The sequence below is a fragment of the Lissotriton helveticus genome (genome assembly GCF_964261635.1).
Source record: "Lissotriton helveticus chromosome 1_1 unlocalized genomic scaffold, aLisHel1.1 SUPER_1_unloc_66, whole genome shotgun sequence".
Lineage (NCBI taxonomy): Eukaryota > Metazoa > Chordata > Amphibia > Caudata > Salamandridae > Lissotriton > Lissotriton helveticus.
In genome coordinates, this window is record NW_027611710.1 from 982,930 (window position 1) to 1,001,198 (window position 18,269).

Sequence of the window (18,269 nt, forward strand, 5' to 3'; positions counted from 1 at the left end):
CCATTTGTTTGCCTGAAAGGGTAGAAAAAGGAAAGAGATTTGATCTTAATACCTCCATTTGAGGTGATGTCCTCCCACGGACAGATATAGTCTGCTATTCGTGGGTCCTCAATGGTAATCACTATACAGTCCCCAGGGATTGTTTTTCGAGTGTTGCCCACCCATGGTACCCTTGCAACAGATCTAATCCTGCCCGTCCAGGCTGACGGGATCGGACGATTAGTCTGCAACCAATGCTGAGCTTTATTTTTTAAAGACCAGCCAGGTTCCGAATTAGGGCCGGTAAGCTCAGGGACACCAGTCATGATTGCCACGTACGGTGAGGCTTCAGGTGGAAAAACGGCTGGAGGTCTAGATTTGCCAACATTTTTGGCAATGTTTCCCCTGGGCCTCACAGACGGGGTGTTTGAAACTGGATGCTGAGGGGCTGGCGTTTTGATAGATGATTTGTTTAAAGTTTTATTAGAAATTTTATTAGTGGTAGTTTTGTTAGATGCCTCTGTATTCAGTGCCGGGGTAATTGGAGTTCCTGGGGAAGTCAAATGGGTAATATTTGTTGAGATATTAGAGATGGTCGGAGTGATTATTGGCTTCGGGTTGTTAGTATAAATAGAGGCAGTGGGAATTGTGACTTGACGTGTCTTCTGTTGAGGGTTAGTCAGAAGAGATTTTCCATTTGTTATTTTTGTGGGGAATGGTTTTTTAATGTTGTTTCCCCCTCCTTTGAGAGAACCTACGGGATGATCATGTTGTAGAGGTTTTACAAGTTGTAGGATCTGTGACTCCAAATTCGCTAATCTTTGTTCCATGGGTTGCAATGATTGTTTAAATATAATAGCCATCTTGGTCAGTAGTGAATTGGGAACCTCCAAATCACTCGGGCCCCTAGTGGATTGAGTGACAATTGGGGAATCCAGAGCTACCGAAGTAAATATTTCAGACTCTGAGTGGTGTACTAGGATTGAAACTTCTTGTTGTTCTGCTCTAGTCGGTCTTTCTTCTTGTGCGCTTGGTAAATGGGTCGGGTTGTTTGATTTGGGGGGATTAGGGGCCACCCTTTTCTTACTTATCGTGCCCTCCCTCCTTCCCCTTTCTATCATTTTTTCTATGGAGGAAATGGGTGGGGGCGTTTGAGGGGCTAAGTCTGGTGTTTTTTCAAGGTCAATACTAAGCTGCGATTCAGCTAGTTGGGACACAGAAAGATCAACAGTGTTGGGTAAACTACGTCTCTCTCTCGAGGAAGGTTGACCTCGGCAATTGTGGCTCCTCCTGTGGCTGGTGATCATGCGTCCGCCAAATTTCCTAATGAGGACCTCTTGGCGAAGGCCAGGTCCAAAGAGACCCTTTGTTCCATTAGTGATATACTTTGGTCTATGAACGTGTTCGCCTTCGTAATGAAGTCGTCCATAGGACCGAGCAATTTGCCAACGCTACCCGGGGCTTTTGTTTTGGTTCCTCTAGTGACAACCATTTTTCTTGGACAATAAAGATAATATTACTAGTTAGAAGAATGATAAAGTCACTTACAGACGAACGGGAGGTGGCCCAATCCAGTCTCTCAGGTCCTCGAACGGCCTCAAACGGCCCGCTCTTTGCCCGGTCTTCGCCCCGCGCGCGTCCCGCGGTGCGCGTTGTAAGACCTGTTTTAAATTCCACTTGGGAGGGTGGAGGCGGGCACTGGGAGGGGGCGCGGCTCACACGGGAAGAGGACCCAGCTGGTGATGGTGAATGCTGGTCCTCGCAGTCCCGGGGCCGCGCCTCTCACCTCCTCTGCGGCCACGCCGTTGGTCTTCTCCTCCGCGGCTCCAAGGCAAGGGAAACAGGTCAGCAGGGCTACTCCTGTAGCGGCGACAGGCTCACAGGGCAAACGAACCTCTTAGCGAGCGGCACCCGCGTAGCGGGGGCCGCGAGAGGTGATAAAGGGCAGAGTCAGCTGGAGGCGGGCACTGGAAGGGGGCGCGGCTCACGCGGGAAGAGGACCCAGCTGGTGATGGTGAATGCTGGTCCTCGCAGTCCCGGGGCCGCGCCTCTCGCCTCCTCTGCGGCCACGCCGTTGGTCTTCTCCTCCGCGGCTCCAAGGCAAGGGAAACAGGTCAGCAGGGCTGCTCCTGTAGCGGCGACAGGCTCACAGGGCAAACAAACCTCTTAGCTAGCGGCTCCCGCGTAGCGGGGGCCGCGATAGGTGATAAAGGGAAGAGTCAGCTGGAGGCGGGCACTGGGAGGGGGCGCGGCTCACGCGGGAAGAGGACCCAGCTGGTGATGGTGAATGCTGGTCCTCGCAGTCCCGGGGCCGCGCCTCTCACCTCCTCTGCGGCCACGCCGTTGGTCTTCTCCTCCGCGGCTCCATGGCAAGGGAAACAGGTCAGCAGGGCTACTCCTGTAGCGGCGACAGGCTCACAGGGCAAATGAACCTCTTAGCGAGCGGCTCCCGCGTAGCGGGGGCCGCGAGAGGTGATAAAGGGCAGAGTCAGCTGGAGGCGGGCACTGGGAGGGGGCGCGGCTCACGCGGGAAGAGGACCCAGCTGGTGATGGTGAATGCTGGTCCTCGCAGTCCCGGGGCCGCGCCTCTCACCTCCTCTGCGGCCACGCCGTTGGTCTTCTCCTCCGCGGCTCCAAGGCAAGGGAAACAGGTCAGCAGGGCTACTCCTGTAGCGGCGACAGGCTCACAGGGCAAACGAACCTCTTAGCGAGCAGCGCCTGTGAGTGCCTGTGTGTGCCTATGTGTTCCTATACGTGCCTATGTTTGCATGTATGCACCTTTGAGTGCCTGTGAGTTTTGTACCTGTGTGTGCCTATGAGTGCCTGTGTATCCCTGGAAACAAATGAACAGTGGCATTTGCAAGTTGCGTGAGAATTAATTCAAACACAGGCTTCTGTATTTTAAAGATGTTCTGTGGCGGTGTTGACTGGATACAAACCATAACATTTGCTACTGAATGAACATTTGTCTGCTCTGCACTGCTATATAGTTCTCCCTATCTGATGTCTGGTTGTCCCTGTCTGGTATGTGGCTGTCCCTGTCTGGTATTTGGCTGTCCCTGTCTGGGATGTGGCTGTCCCTGTCTGGTATGTGGTTGTCCCTGTCTGGCGTGTGGTTGTCCCTGTCTGGCGTGTGGTTGTCACTTTCTGGCGTGTAGTTGTCCTTGTCTGGTGTGTGGTTGTCCTTGTCTGGTGTGTGGTTGTCCCTGTCTGGCGTGTGACTGTCCCTGTCTGGCATGTGGCTGTCCCTGTCTGGCATGTGGCTGTCCCTGTCTGGTATGTGGTTGTCCCTGTCCGGAGTGTGGCTGTCCCTGTTCGGAGTGTGGTTGTCACTGTCCGGAGTGTGGTTGTCCCTGTCCGGAGTGTGGTTGTCCCTGTCCGGTATGTGGCTGTCCCTGTCTGGTATGTGGCTGTCCCTGTCTGGTATGTGGCTGTCCCTGTCTGGTATGTGGCTGTCCCTGTCTGGTGTGTGGTTGTCCCTGTCTGGTGTGTGGTTGTCCCTGTCTGGTGTGTGGTTGTCCCCGTGTGGCTGTCCCTGTCTGGTATGTGGCTGTCCCTGTCTGGTGTGTGGTTGTCCCTGTCTGGTGTGTGGTTGTCCCTGTGTGGTGTGTGGTTGTCCCCGTGTGGTTGTCCCTGTCTGGTGTGGTTGTCCCTGTCTGGTGTGTGGTTGTCCCTGTCTGGTGTGTGGTTGTCCCTGTCTGGTGTGTGGTTGTCCCTGTCTGGTGTGTGGTTGGTCCTGTCTGGCATGTGGTTGTCCCTGTCTGGTATGTGGCTGTCATTGTCTAGTATGTGGCTGTCCCTGTCAGGTGTGCGGTTGTCCCTGTCTGGCGTGTGATTGTCCCTGTCTGGTATGTGGCTGTCCCTGTCAGGTGTGCGGTTGTCCCTGTCTGGCGTGTGGTTGTCCCTGTCTGGAGTATGGTTGTGGAAGAGGTAAGGGGTGACTGTATGGGAACAACAATCCGTAGTTGACGGATCAACGAACCTAGCCATGGTAAAGGGTTCACTTAATTAGTGGAACACATCCCTGTCTTGAGAAAAGAAAATTCTTTTCTTGAGGCCCCTCACTCACCAAGGGTTATCCCAGGTGACATGCTTCATCATTGGGGCCATCCCAAACAGCTACTGTCTTGGGCGTGCTGCGATTTGCGGATTTACATAGGAGCAGTTTTTTATTGACATATGTGTAGTGCAGTGTAGGGGGAGTGGTGCAGGTGACGTTAAAAGTTACCTAGCTAGTGAGCCTATACTTTATTCTTGCTCCTAGTTGGTAAGGATTCAGAGGAGGGGTGCAGAGGAGGTGAGGCCACGTTACCCTTATCAGAGATTTACCCTAAAATAGCTTAATGTCAATGGCTCTCTAAAACTTGTAGCCGCCCACTTCACCACAGCAGGTCTTAAGGTCGCTCTGTGTGTTTACTTTATGTCGCCACCAGGAAGATCTGCCACCTTATTAACTTCCACTTTCCACAATGAGCTGCTTCTGTTCTGTTACTCTGTCTATTCCATATCACCCTGACTAGTGGCCACTGAAGCGAGATTTTCAGATCTGATTTTTGTATTAGAGTCCCATTGTTTTGTCTTATTTCGTGTTTTTTTTAAATCATTTTTTTAAATTTGTCTTCTCATTTATTCAGCGTGCCCTCTGTCCACATCATTCCAGTGTTGGGTGCTGAGGGTCACCGCTTGGTTGTTCAACCCTTCCCCCCGCCATGCCCACCTGCCACACGGACTGCCTGGAGCGGCCCCTCTCCAGGGTCTTCGGCCGCCAGGGCACACTGATATCCAGGCATCCTGGTGGTTCCTGCTGGTGCCCGTCGTGCTGGCTGCAGGGCTGGGAGCTGGGTTCTACTTCTTGCCCAAGATGCTGTCCAATGACATCGAGGAGCAATTCACTCCCGTCAGGGTGGGGGGTCCCGCCAAGAGCGAGAGGGCTGTTATAGGCCACTTCCCTACCAACGACTCGGGGCTCTTCTCGGCACAGAGGCTGTACACGAGTTGTCACTTACGCCTCCCTCACTGCGGTGACCAGAGACAACAATAATATCCTGACCCCTGCCGCCTTCGAGAAGCTGCTGAGGCTGGACCGGACGGTCAGAGCTCTGCGTGCGACCAGCATGAACCTGACCTTCGAGCAACTCTGCGCCCGCAGCGGGTACTCCTGCGTGCCGCCCAACCCGCTGCTGCACGAGGTGCAGGGCAACCCTGCTGCCATCCAGAGCATCAACGTCACTAAAGTAAAATAACAAACTGTTTGAAAAGCATACACGATTTAAAAGACTGTTTTCATCACGTTGGGTAATTTTCAAATCACCTGTCATTCACCCGCGCTCACGGGAGGAAGGAAGGGACGAGATATTTGTAGTCAAATGGCAACAGTCTAGTAAGAGCGCTCACTTTACAGTACACATCGCTGCATATAACAAACACCAGTACTCCTTTTCGGCTAACAAATTTTTCAACAAAGTGTGTCACAACACATTCACACGCAGGTACGATATTTTCATATTCTCATACTGTTACAGTACAGTATTACATCAGATTTCTTAAATCCTAGCTTCGTTGTCAAGTAGATGTTTGATCACATCACTGTCGCTCAGAAGGACTCAGAGAAAGGCTATTTTCATGCAGCGTTTCGAACCACACATCTGCAGTTTCAAGGCGTTGAAAATCACAGGCGGCGCCTTAACTAATCTAACGGTACTGTGCCCAAATGTTAGATTCATCTTGATTTCTCTAAAGAAAGCATCGCATTTCTGAACGCGACTGAAAACGATGATCTTCAAATGAGTCACTATACATTTATTATTATAAAAGCTTCAATTCTCTCGAGTGCCTTATTTTCCTTTTCATAGAGCTTAAGACCGCTGTTTATCTTTTCTGAGCACTGCAAATAAAACAAGTGGGAGGGGTGGGGGGAGTACAAGAGAACCCACAGCTGAATCCCTTGCGGGATCGAGCAAACATAAGTTGCCAAAGCTCGCTCCCGCAAGGGAATCTCCAAACGTGCACGGATTGCCATTGAAAGCAATGCATTGTGTCCACGTTTTTGGTTGAAAAGCCGAAACGATTTCATTAGGTCTTTTTCCTAAGCAGCGCATGAGCGCTGCGTAGGCGAGGCCTAAAAAGGGGGTTAATAATAGGGAAAAAGTAACTGTTATGTATTTAAGTCCCTAATATTTTTTGGACATTTTTCGAGGTGTCCCCTAAACCTCTTCTTCAGGACCACATGGGGACCAGTCCCATGTGTACCACTCCGTGACAAACCTATAATAAAGAATATTGTAATACAATCAATACAGATGCTCACCAAATACGTGGGCATCAACTAAAATACATACAGTTTGATTAGACTTGTAGTATTTATTTTTAGGCAATAATGAGCCTCATGGTCAGCCAGGGTGGAGGGGCCTGTAGTAACCTTGACTCGGCAACCCTCTGATGTTTTGACTTGCTCATTCTCAGGGTTCCCTGCCAGCCCTGCCCTTCCCAGCTCTGCCCTGTCAGTCCTGCCCTGCCAGCCATCTCCTGCCCTGCCAGCCCTGCCCTGCCCAGCTCTGCCCTGTCAGCCCTGCCCTGTCCTCCCCAGCCCTGCCCTGCCAGCCCTGCCCTGCCCAGCTCTGCCCTGCCAGCCCTGGCTGGTCCTTCCAGCCCTGCCCTGCCAGCCCTGCACTGCCCAGCTCTGCCCTGTCAGTCCTGCCCTGCCAGCCCTTTCCTGCCCTGCCAACCCTGCCCTGTCCTGCCCTCCCAGCCCTGCCCGGTAATGCCATCCCTGCCCTTCTTTGCCTTCCTGGTTCTGCCAGGCCTGCCCAGCCCTGCCAGCCCTGCCAGCCCTGCCCTGCCAGCAATGGCCTGCCTAGCACTGCCCTGCCCTGCCCAGCACTGCCAGCACTGCCCTGACAGTCCTGCCCTGCACGGCACAGCCCTGCCAGGCCTGCCCCGGCCTGCTCTGCCAGCCCTACCCTGGTCTGCCCTGCCAGCTATGCCCTGCCATCTCTCCACTACCCTGCCAGCCTTTCCCTGCCAGCTCTGCTCTGCCCTGCCACCACTGCCCTGCCCGGTCCTGCCAGCCCTGCCCTACCAAGTCAGCTCTGCCCAGCCAGCCCTGCCCTGCCACCACTGCCCTGCCAGCCCTTCCCTGCCCGGTTTTGCCTGCCCTGCCAGTCCAGACCTGCCAGCCCTACCCTACCATGCCCTGCCGGCCCTGCTTTGCCCAGCTCTGCCCTGTCAGTCCTGCCCTGCCAGCCCTGCTCGGTCTTGCCATCCTTTCCCTGCCCGGCCCTGCCCTGCCCTGCCAGGCCTTTCTTGATGCTAGCGTTTGGAGCCAGGGCCGGGACGGGCAGAATTGCACGCCATTACCGTGTTTATCCACTGCAGAGTTTACTTTTTAATATTATGGTCTCTTTTAGAACAATTGTTCAAGAGCTTAATATTTTTAATTAGATTAAACTGGGCTATTGAGAGAGAAAACTTGTGTGAAGCAGAGTTGGTGAATTGTGACAAGTTGTTTGCAATAATGATAGCCTGATTGTTGTCTTGGTTATCAATACCTGGGCATATTGTCTTTACGTTTGAGACATTTAGGAAGGGGCCTTTATAAAGCCTCATGATGACGTGTGGCTGCATACTGTGACTTGGCAGCAGTCGGAGATTCACCTTGTCAAGGGACGTATTCCATACATTAAAGGGGCTGAAATGGATCAGGACATTTTCCTCATTTCCCTCAATCTGGAGGGGCAGAGGAGGTGAGGCCTGTCCAGGGGTGCAGAGGAGGAGAGGCCTGTCCAGGGGTGCAGAGGAGATGAGGCCTGTCCAGGGGAGGGGCAGAGGAGGAGAGGCCTGTCCAGGAGAGCAGTGTCTCTCTTCCGGGCCTGTGCATAGCACCGAGGCTCAGGGCGGAGTCAGAGGCGCTGTATGGGGTGGAATGAACTCTGGGCTCCTCTGTCCTTAATGAGAATCTTCGGGGTACGGTCTTGAGGCAAAGCTAGGTGCTGCTACGGGTGGCGAGCGCTGAGGGCGATGTGCCAGGGACGCTCCTACCCTTGTAGTAATTCAAATCTGCTTCTCAGGGCAATAAGGAAGTTGACACAGAAATCTGGAATATCAAAGAACATTTTATTACACTCACATGAGGTGAGGCTACGTCACACAGAAGCCGTGGCAACTGTAGGAGGCAGTCTGAGGAATTCAGGAAGCTGGAGCTTTATATACATTTCAGAGTTACATAGGAAACACAAATGCAACTGGCTCATGCAAGCACACAAAAACACCTAATATGGACATGTAAGATCTGCTTCTCAGCCAAGTGGGAGGAGCTAACAGTTTTCAGAACGTAGTGAACACATTCCTATGTGAGACTAATCAGTAACAGATGCAGACCCTACCGGGCATTTCTGAGCATGCGTTAAAGTGAAGGAGGCTAAATATATCCTGTTACTAGGCAGACTTCAGGCGCAGCTAACAGGAAGGTATGACAAAGCACATGGTGGGCACATGGCAGCACATGGCAGACAAGATGGCTGCCAGAAATACAAAATGGCTTCTGCTAACGCTAACCCAGTGCTGCCAATTTCCAACAGACGGCCGCTGTCGGGGGCTTCTTGTTTGAGTAACTCTTTTCTTTTCTATTTCAGCTCAGCGGAATTCTAGTCGCGATTCCAGGACACGGTTGCCGGCGGTCGAAGTTACAACAGACAGGTTTAAGGGCGACGATCGGCACCCAGCGGAATCACGCGGCCATCTGAGTGGTAACAGTAGAAGTGTGGGGCAGTTGTTTTCAAAAACATGCCCGGACCAAAGGCAGGAAAAGGGGGGTCCAAGATGGAGGTGATGATGCGTGCCATGATGCGTGAGATGAGCACAATGAATAAGAGGTTGGGTAAGATGGATGAATTAGAGGCTCACATGAATGAGAGATTCCCGGACCCCCCAGGCCCATCTGGTAGGCCCACCCGCCATAGAACGGCTAAGGGCAGGAAGCCCAGGGGCTATACCCCAGCACCTCTGCCGGCAGTACCGGCGCCACCGGCGGGGATACCAGCCCCCGTGGTCCCGGCGCCTGTCGCTCCGGCCCCTGCCGCGCCCCCGGCGCTTCCCACTATGCCGGCGGTACCAATACCAATTGCGGGTCCAGCCCCCGTAGATGTTCCCCCGATTACCCCAGTACCAGCGGGGCCCGCAGGGGTGCCTGGGTCTCCAGCGGGTGCCCCGGACACGGTCCCAGTAGAACTGGCATCCCAGATAGCGGCCCTAATGCCGTGGCTGCAAAAGGGGGGCATGTTCCCGGCCGAGACCGACCATGCGGCAGAGGCGGCAAAATTGTTCAAAAAGATTAAGGTGGCAACGGCGGTCGCTGCTGGGGCGGCCCCCTCACCTTCTTCGCCTGCAGGTCCCAGTCCCATCCCACAGAACGGAGCCGGCGGCGTACCGGCTCAGGTGCCTTGTCAAGGTAAGGAGACAGTGTTGCCTCTGTTGGGGGACGGCTCAGTGCCATCGAGGAGTGAAAATTTGGCACAGCATGTATCTCAGGCTGTGAAGGAACAGATTTGGGCAGGAAAATATGTATACATTTTCTCCTTGTTGCTAGACAATAGAGAGATGGAGCATGCCAAACTTTTAAAGGAGTGGATGCATCCGAGTGAATGGAGGTCACAATGCTCGAAGTTCAGAGTGGATGAGACGTTGAACAATTGGGTTCGGGCCTTTTCGGTGCTCACAGCGATAGTGGGTGAAAGCCCTCCGAACGTTCAGGCAGCAATGGCGTGTTATCAGAGCAGGATTGTGGGGTGGAGTGAACAGTACTCGGGGGATGCATGGAAGGAATATGACATCAACTTCAGGAAAGCTAAGGAATTTGACTCATCGCTGGCTTGGGATAAGGTGGATTCTATGTCTTGGCATAAGCAGTTCTCCGGGAACACAGCCCCCGCCCAGCCCACGAACACGGCCGGGGTTTTCCCCGCGAGGCCCCAACAGCCCTTTCGTTCATCACAGGGGGGCGAGGTCCCAGGAAGGTATAAGGGCGGGGAATCGGAGAGGAGAGGGGTATGCTGGGACTTCAATAAGCGCTCTTGCAGGAGGGCACCTGGCACCTGCAGGTTCCGGCACGCCTGCGCAGTTTGTGGTAACTCCTCCCACCCCGAGACAACCTGCAGGTCCAAGAACAGATATACTGGTCAGAAAGGAAGGGGGAAACATGAATAGTGGGCAGGAACGGGGTATCTCCACACCCGTTGATGTCTTGGCAATGATCCCATGGTTAAATAGATACCCGGACCACACAGCAGCTACGTTACTGCAGGAGGGATTCTCCAACGGTTTCAGGATACCGGCGGAAGGGTACACAGGTAACACAATTTGTAGGAACCAATTGTCGGTGAAGCATAATCCTTCAGTGGTGGCCGCTAAGATTTGCAAGGAATTATCCATGGGCAGAATAGCTGGGCCATTTCAGGACGTCCCTGTCCCCAATTTTGTGTGCTCTCCACTAGGTGTTGTACCGGAGAAGGAGAAGGGCGAATTTAGATTGATCCACAACCTATCGGCCCCGAGAGGGGGATCCTTGAACGAGGCGATAGACGAGGGGATTTGCAGTGTAAGGTATGCCTCATTTGACCAGGCGGTGGATCTGTTGCGGGCGTTGGGCCAGGGAGCACTGATGGCAAAGTCGGATATTGAGTCTGCTTTCCGCCTCCTCCCAGTCCATCCGTTGGATCATCACCTTCTGGGTTTTACTTTTGATGGCAAGTTTTACATGGATAAATGCATGCCCATGGGTTGTTCAATATCTTGCGCCTACTTCGAGACATTCAGCTCGTTCTTGGAGTGGGCCATGAGGCAGGCCACGGGCCACCAGCAGATCATGCACTATCTTGATGATTTCCTGTTCTTGGGTGCGGTGGGTTCTCAGGAGTGTGCTTGGGCACTGCAGGAATTTTGCGTGCTCATGCGAGCTTTTGGGGTCCCGTTGGCACCAGGGAAGACGGTCGGGCCGACCACCTGCCTGGAATTTCTAGGCATCGAAATCGACTCAGTAGAGGGCTGTTTCAGGTTGCCACAGGTCAAAGTATCAGGTTTTCGATCGGCCCTGCGCCAATGCCTGAGGAAAGACAAGGTCTCCTTGCAGCACTTACGGAAGTGGTTGGACAATTGAACTTTGCACTACGGGTTATTCCCATGGCGCGCCCGTTCTCACGCTCTATTGCCCAAGCTATGAAGGGTCTACGGGAAAAACATCACCACACTAGGCTGTCAGCTGAGGTTCGCCAGGATATGCGTATATGGATGGCATTTCTGGAGGACTTTAATGGCAGGGTGGTGTGGTCGGGTCCTCCCGCCACGTCAGCAGAGCTGGGTTTAAGGACCGACGCAGCGGACAGCGTGGGTTTTGGCGCCATCCTGGGGTCCAAGTGGGTCGCTCAGCTATGGCCAGAGGAATGGAGAACGTGGGGTCTAACCACCAATATTGGCTTCTTGGAACTCTTCCCAGTATGGGTGGCATTGAAGGTTTGGCCAGAGCACCTATGTAACCAATCAGTGGTGTTCTGGTCGGATAACATGTCAGTAGTGGAGTGTGTGAATAAACAGGGGGCACACTGCCCATTCATGCTGCGCCTGGTAAAGGAGATTGTGTTGCAGTGCTTGAAATGGAACGTGGTTTTCAGAGCGAAGCATGTACCAGGTATTCTTAGCAACGCAGCTGACACCCTTTCTCGCTTCAATATGCAGGTTTTCAGGGAGCATCTTCCGGAGGCAGATCGCTCACCCGCTCACTTCCCGGCGGCACTCTGGCAGATTGGTGCCCCAGATTACAGGACCTCGTGGGTGCTAGCTTAGCTCCCAGGACCAGGACAGCTTACGAAGGGGCGTTTTTGTCTTACTGTGCTTTCTTGGGGCATGACTGGGAGGTCAGATGGGCGCAGGAGGACAGCTTTGCTGGTTACCTAGAGTCAATGCACATGGAAGGGCGCTCGGTGGCGGCTGCGAGCAAGCATAGGGCAGCGATCTCTTTCTTCGCTCAAGCCAAGGGCCTACGGGATCCCACTAACACTTTCATGGTGCGCAAAGCTTTGAGGGGCTGGCGCCGCCTGCAGGGCTGCACAGCGGATACGCGAAGGCCCATCGGGCTAGCACGGCTGGAGAACATGCTGATAGCGCTCCACAAGGTCTGTACATCGGAGTGGGAGGTCCTTCTGTTCAAAGCGGCATTTTCCCTGGCTTTTTATGGGGCACTGAGGATTAGTGAATTGGTGGCAGGGTCCAAATCAGATAAATTGGGCGGCTTGCAATGGAGCGCGTTAAGGATCGAGGGAGACACCATGTGGGTGACGATCCAGAGGTCGAAGACCGATCAGGATTCGCGAGTCCACACCATAGTGTTGCACCGGGCCCGGGCCAACCCTTGTTGTCCAGTCGAACACGTGGAGGCTTTCCACAGGCAACGGGGAGGCACGGCAGGGGGTGCGCTGCTGTGTCACGCCGATGGTGCGTCACTGACCAGGTATCAATTTAGGCGGGTGCTAGAGCTGTCGATCAGGCAGACGGGTTGTAACCCCAAGGACTTCGGCACTCACTCCTTTAGAATTGATGCGGCGACTGAAGCAGTGGTAAGAGGACTCCCAGTGGAGAATGTGAAGAGGATTGGTAGATAGACCTCTGATTGTTACAAACGCTATGTACGGACTGGCATGTTGTAATGGGTTATGGCACTCACGCTTGTCCTTTTCTGTTGTTTGCAGTTTCTCAAACCTGTGCCGCAGGGGAGGAACACGCTACCGGGCGTCAACAGCCCGCACCATCTCAACGCAAGCGACAGGAAGAACATCGGACATTGGTGATGTGGATTGTGGGCCACTCATATGTGAGGCGGGCCGAATGTGTATTTCTTTCAGGTGAACGTAGGAAAAGGGCAGCGCAAATGGGATTGTCCATTTCATTCTTTGGGAGAGGGGGGCTTTGCCTGAGACAGTTCAGGGACTTCTTTCAGGAACTCCTATTTCTGCAACACGCTCCCCCGTCAGTGGTGATACTTCACCTGGGGGAGAATGACCTGGCTAAATTGGGGAGACGCAACCTACTGGATGAAATCATTTCCACTGCAGGGTGGGTGTCCAGGATTGCCCGGGTTGCACAGTAGTGTGGTCGCAACTTATCCCCCGGTGGCAGTGGCGGGGGGGGGACTCGGTCAGGGCGTTGAATCACTCGGTAAAGAGGATCAACACACGGATGGACAAGCTATTCCGAGCCCCCCGGTTGCAGACGATTCCACATGGGTGTATCTGGGGCGAGCGGTTCTACCTGGCTGATGGGGTACACTTGACCGAGGCGGGGAATGTCTTATGGGCTAACAATGTCTGGGCCTGGTTAGAGGGGTTCATGAAATAGGCACACTACTGGTCTGGGTCTAGGTCAGGGGGAGGCCAGATCGTCGGTAAACAATGCTGGCCTGTGGCGGTAAGGTCATGACCGGTGAGCAGCTATTTTAAGGTCTGAGGGGGCGGGCATCATCTTAGGAGGTTCCCGCCCAGGGGGAAGGGGCCATTGACCCCGCCCAGGGGGAAGGGGCCATAGACCCGCCCGGGCAGGAGGAAGGGGCCATTGACCCCTCCTAGGTCTTCAGGGGCAAGGTAAAAGCTGCAGCAAAGGAGCGCGGGGTAGGGGAGGAGTCAACGCTTTCCTTAGGCCGGTAGCCAACCCGCGCGCGTGGACTCCCGACGCCACCGGCGCGGAGTAAGGGCCCTCCTTCAGTGGTTAAATGAAGTACAAGGCGTGGACCAGGTAATTGCCAGGCCCGGCTACGCATGCGCACTTCTTAGGTAAGGCGCAGCTAGTAAGACCTGACACCGGTTACCGACCTTGCCATATGGCCAGAAATGTTAGTATACAAAATGCAGATGCGGATGTTAGATTCGGTTAGGAAACAATCTGTATTAGAGTTCTGTTAAGGATAGTCGCTCACACCTGTCGACAATATTGTATCTAATGTCCTGCTGATTTTGTATAACTGTTTATTCATGCTATTAAACAATTTCTTGTTTTCTACCTTAATAAATACGGCCGGGAGGTCCCGCGACCTCCCGCCTTCCAAAGACAATCATGTTTCCATTGAATGTGTTTCGGGGTTTGGTGTAGGGTGAGGGGTGGGGGCGGCAGCTCAGTCGCCGACCATGTGTTCAGCACCGCTGCGGAATTCGCGCAGCAGCCAAGGTGTTAAGAATGTGTAATATCACTTCCCTTCGGAAATAAGAAATACATTTGCAATTCGACGTGTCCACTCCACACCCTCTCTTCTGAGCTTTCAACAAAGTCAATAGAGTTTTATTCTGACAGAAAGGATTTCCATTTTTCAAACTGTAGTACAGAAACTTCAGCGATAATACTCGTAGCTACAGTGCAATCAGGACAACATTTTTTGTCTATTTGAAGGTAACAATGAAAGACAAAATACATTTTTGAGGCCTACAAGGAAGACCACTAAATCACTATTTTCTAAAGAAAAAAAGTGCTAATATTGAAAACAATAAAGAAATAGAGATGCATAAGAAATAATTTAAAAACACCATTTCATTATACTTGTAAGCATAGCCTAATTACGTTTCGTTAAGAAACGTGCAAGCACATCTCTCGGAATTACATCTCAAAGAAAACATAAGCAGGACTCATTGTACTTGAGCATTTTCATAATCATATTTTGTTTTAAAACTACAGACTGCATTACTACCTTTCACATTATTTTCATAGCACATTAGTAGGTTTCTCTCTCTGTCATGAATAACTTAATTTTAAACCAGTTTGTGACCCTTCTGTATGCTTTTACGATGCAGTTTTAAACTCTCACATGTTTCACAAGGCACACTGTTAGTCATGTTTCTTAAGTATGTATTATGTATCAGTATCACACCCAAGGGTAAGGAATTGAGTGACCAAAACACTCTTAATAAAATAATCACGCTCCACCAGTGGCATTTAAAGCAGTGATTACAACAAGGCAGAGTCCTTGGTTCAATGAAATGTCCCTTCATGGGTCCCTGAAATAAGTAATAGAAGAGTCCTTTAAATGGGCAGGGGAGTACACAACATCTGATAATTCATTAAAGGAGGTACAAATACCTTACTGTGATGCCAGTCGTCATCACAGAAAGAGTAAATTATTGGTGTTGGATGTTTCTGAGAATCTGTGTCCTGATGCATGTGTAACTTGTGTTTCTTTCTACGGTATTTACTACTTTTGCTCTCACGACATTGAGTTTCAGTGTTCCCAACTCCACATCTATGCAGTATCCATGAACTGTTTTACCCCCTTGGAGTGCAACTCATTTATAATTTCTAACTCTATTTTTACAGGTAACTGAAGCAACAAAAAGAAAAAGAATGTTGGAAACATTTTTAAAAAGGGTTATTTTGAGGAAAGTAGAAACATTCTAGATCTCTAAAGAAGAAACTAGTTCTATGCACCAGGAATGGTGAGGAACTTGGTGCGGAAGAAACTGCTGAATGTGAAAGTGATTTATCGACTTTCTTACAATCATTATTTGTTGTCAAACCTTGAAGTACAATGACCAGGAACATTTACCAAGTGTCAGTTATTGTAATTGAATAACCTCTGAAATAATAACTGTACCCGCAAGTAAATTGTAAATCTACTGCAACTACTAATTATAAGAATATTTTCTATTAAAGGAAACATTTCACAATTGGTCAAGCAAAGAACATTGGCAACAACTGATCCTCACACAGAGCACAGTGTTGCAAATTCTGTCTGATGGTTTATGAGAAATGCCTTGGAGACCTAAGCCTCTCCCAGCAAATCAGTATCCGTAGACGTGATGTGACAGAAGTGTCAGGAAGGCTAATAACCTCAGTTTACACGAGCAAGCTTATGTCTCCGTCTCCTGTGATTCGGAGGAGAGAACACATTGTATTTTAAAAAATAACTGAAAATGTTCTTCTCAGATGTCATTACAGCAAAGACACTGGATTAACATCGACAATATAGAAAGATTTGTCCCACCAACTCCGTCTCTTGGGTTGATCTATGTTGTTTCCAAGTGTGCCAGACCTCCAAAGTTAATGGTGTACCTTTTTGGGCCTCACCGGAATAGGAAGCTTAAAAAAGGCCAGTGTTACACTATTGATAATTTGTGAACTACCCTAACATGTTTTAATCCCTGTTCATTACTTGTATAAAAAATGTACCTCACTTGTAAGTATAAATCCCCAAAGACCCTAACACTGCTTTTAATACTCCTAAATTAAATGCGATAAACTGCAGTCAGAATGAGCTTAATTCTAGTTGAGGGAATCCTTGTGGGTATAACTTGGAGAAAATGAATCCATGAGGGGCATCTTAATAAAAATAAGTTGCCTCTCAGTGAAAATTTATAAGACAAGTTAGATAGGCTGGCTTCAAAGGTAAGAACATTGATCTCCAAATAAAAGCTATAATTAGTTAAATGCAAATGTAAAGAAGAGCTTCAGCAGAGTAGATTAGAAGTTAATGTTGAGTTTTAACATAAACAAGTACAGACTCCGGAATTAGATTCAGACTTAAGATGGCATGTAGCCAGGAACAAACCCAACTTGGAGATACAAACAACTTGAATAAGAGCAATGAATGTGAGAACAGCTTTAGTTATCAATCCCACCTCACTAAACACAAGAGAACTCACACTGGACAAAAACCGTATCAGTGTCCTGAGTGCCAGAAAGGCTTCAGTCGGAAAAGCGATCTCATTCAACATGTGATAATCCACACTGGGCACAAACCTTATCAGTGCACTAAGTCCCTGAAGTGCTTTAGTCATAAAACCATCTCATTCAACACGAGAGAACTTATTCTGGGCTCAAACCGTATCAGTGTTCTGAATGCTGGAAAAGCTTCAGTCAGAAATCTACTCTCTCACAACGTGCGGTAACTCACACTGAGCAAAAACATTATCAGTGCTCTGAATGCTGTAAAAGCTTCAGTCAGAAATTCAGCCTTACTTTACATGAAAGGACCCACACGGGGCAAAAACCTTTTCAGTGCTCTGAATGCAGGGAAAGCTTCAGTCATAAATTTGGTCTCACTCGTCATGAAAGAACTCACACTGGACTAAAACCGTACCAGTGCTCTGAATGCTTGAAAAGCTTCAGTCAGAAATCTGGTCTCACTCAACATGAGAAAACTCAGACTGGACTAAAACCATATAAGTGCTCAGAGTGCCAACAAAGCTTCAGTTGTAAGGCCAATCTCATTCAACATGAGCGCATACACACTGGGGAAAAACCTTATCAGTGCTCTGAATGCTTGAAAAGCTTCAGGCACAAATATGGTCTCACTCAACATGAAAGAACTCACACTGGACTAAAACTGTATCAGTGCTCTGAATGCCAGAAAAGCTTCAGACAGAAAATAGCTCTCACTCGCCATGAGAGTACCCACACGGGGTACACACCTTATCAGTGCTCTGAATGCTTGTAAAGCTACAGTCAAAAATCTGGTCTCACTCAACATGAGCAAACTCACACTGGACTAAAACCGTATAAGTGCTCAGAATGCCAACAAAGCTTCAGTTGTAAGGCCAATCTCATTCAACATGAGCGCATACACACTGGGCAAAAACCTTATCAGTGCTCTGAATGCTGGAAAAGCTTCAGGCACAAATCAGGTCTCACTCGTCATGAAAGAACTCACACTGGACTAAAACCGTATCAATGCTCTAAATGCCAGAAAAGTTTCACATTGAAAAAAAATCTCACTAGACATGAAAGAACTCACTCTAGGCAAAGACCTTATCTCAGCAACATCCCACCACATCATTCTCCAGTCTCTGTGTCTCTGTGCCACGAAAGACAAGAACAACTTTAGTGACCTCTTTCCAGCTCCTTTTTTGTTACAAATGGAACCTACTTCCCATCTGCTGAGGACAGTTTCAGTTTCACGAGCTTTAAAATCACATCAGACATACCCAAGAGAGTCTCACAGATAATCTGAGTTGTACATTTTTAGTACTACTAAAGAACTACAAAATGCTTTTCACAAACTACGTGCGGTTGTTCTGCTTCTCCTATCTTTTTCTGTGTGTAGTTGTCTGCCCCGACTTCACAGTTTCCGCACACGTTAGTATAGTTTTTAGTAGTAAATGTGGAAGGGACAGAGGGAGTGGCTGTAAAATGGAAATGCTTATAAATAAAGGGGAGGGATGAAGGCAGAACTAAGGAGGAGTATAGGGAGGGGTTTAGGGAAAAGACAGGCACTCACCCACTAAAGAGTAAGCCCATTGCTGTTTATAAACCACAACTCTAAAGTCATT

General features: G+C 50.3%; 1 pseudogene; it reads left to right on the plus strand.

The window, feature by feature from the left end:
- Positions 1–16,464: 16,464 nt before the first annotated feature.
- Positions 16,465–17,824, plus strand: LOC144806360 (uncharacterized; annotated as a pseudogene).
- Positions 17,825–18,269: the final 445 nt, after the last annotated feature.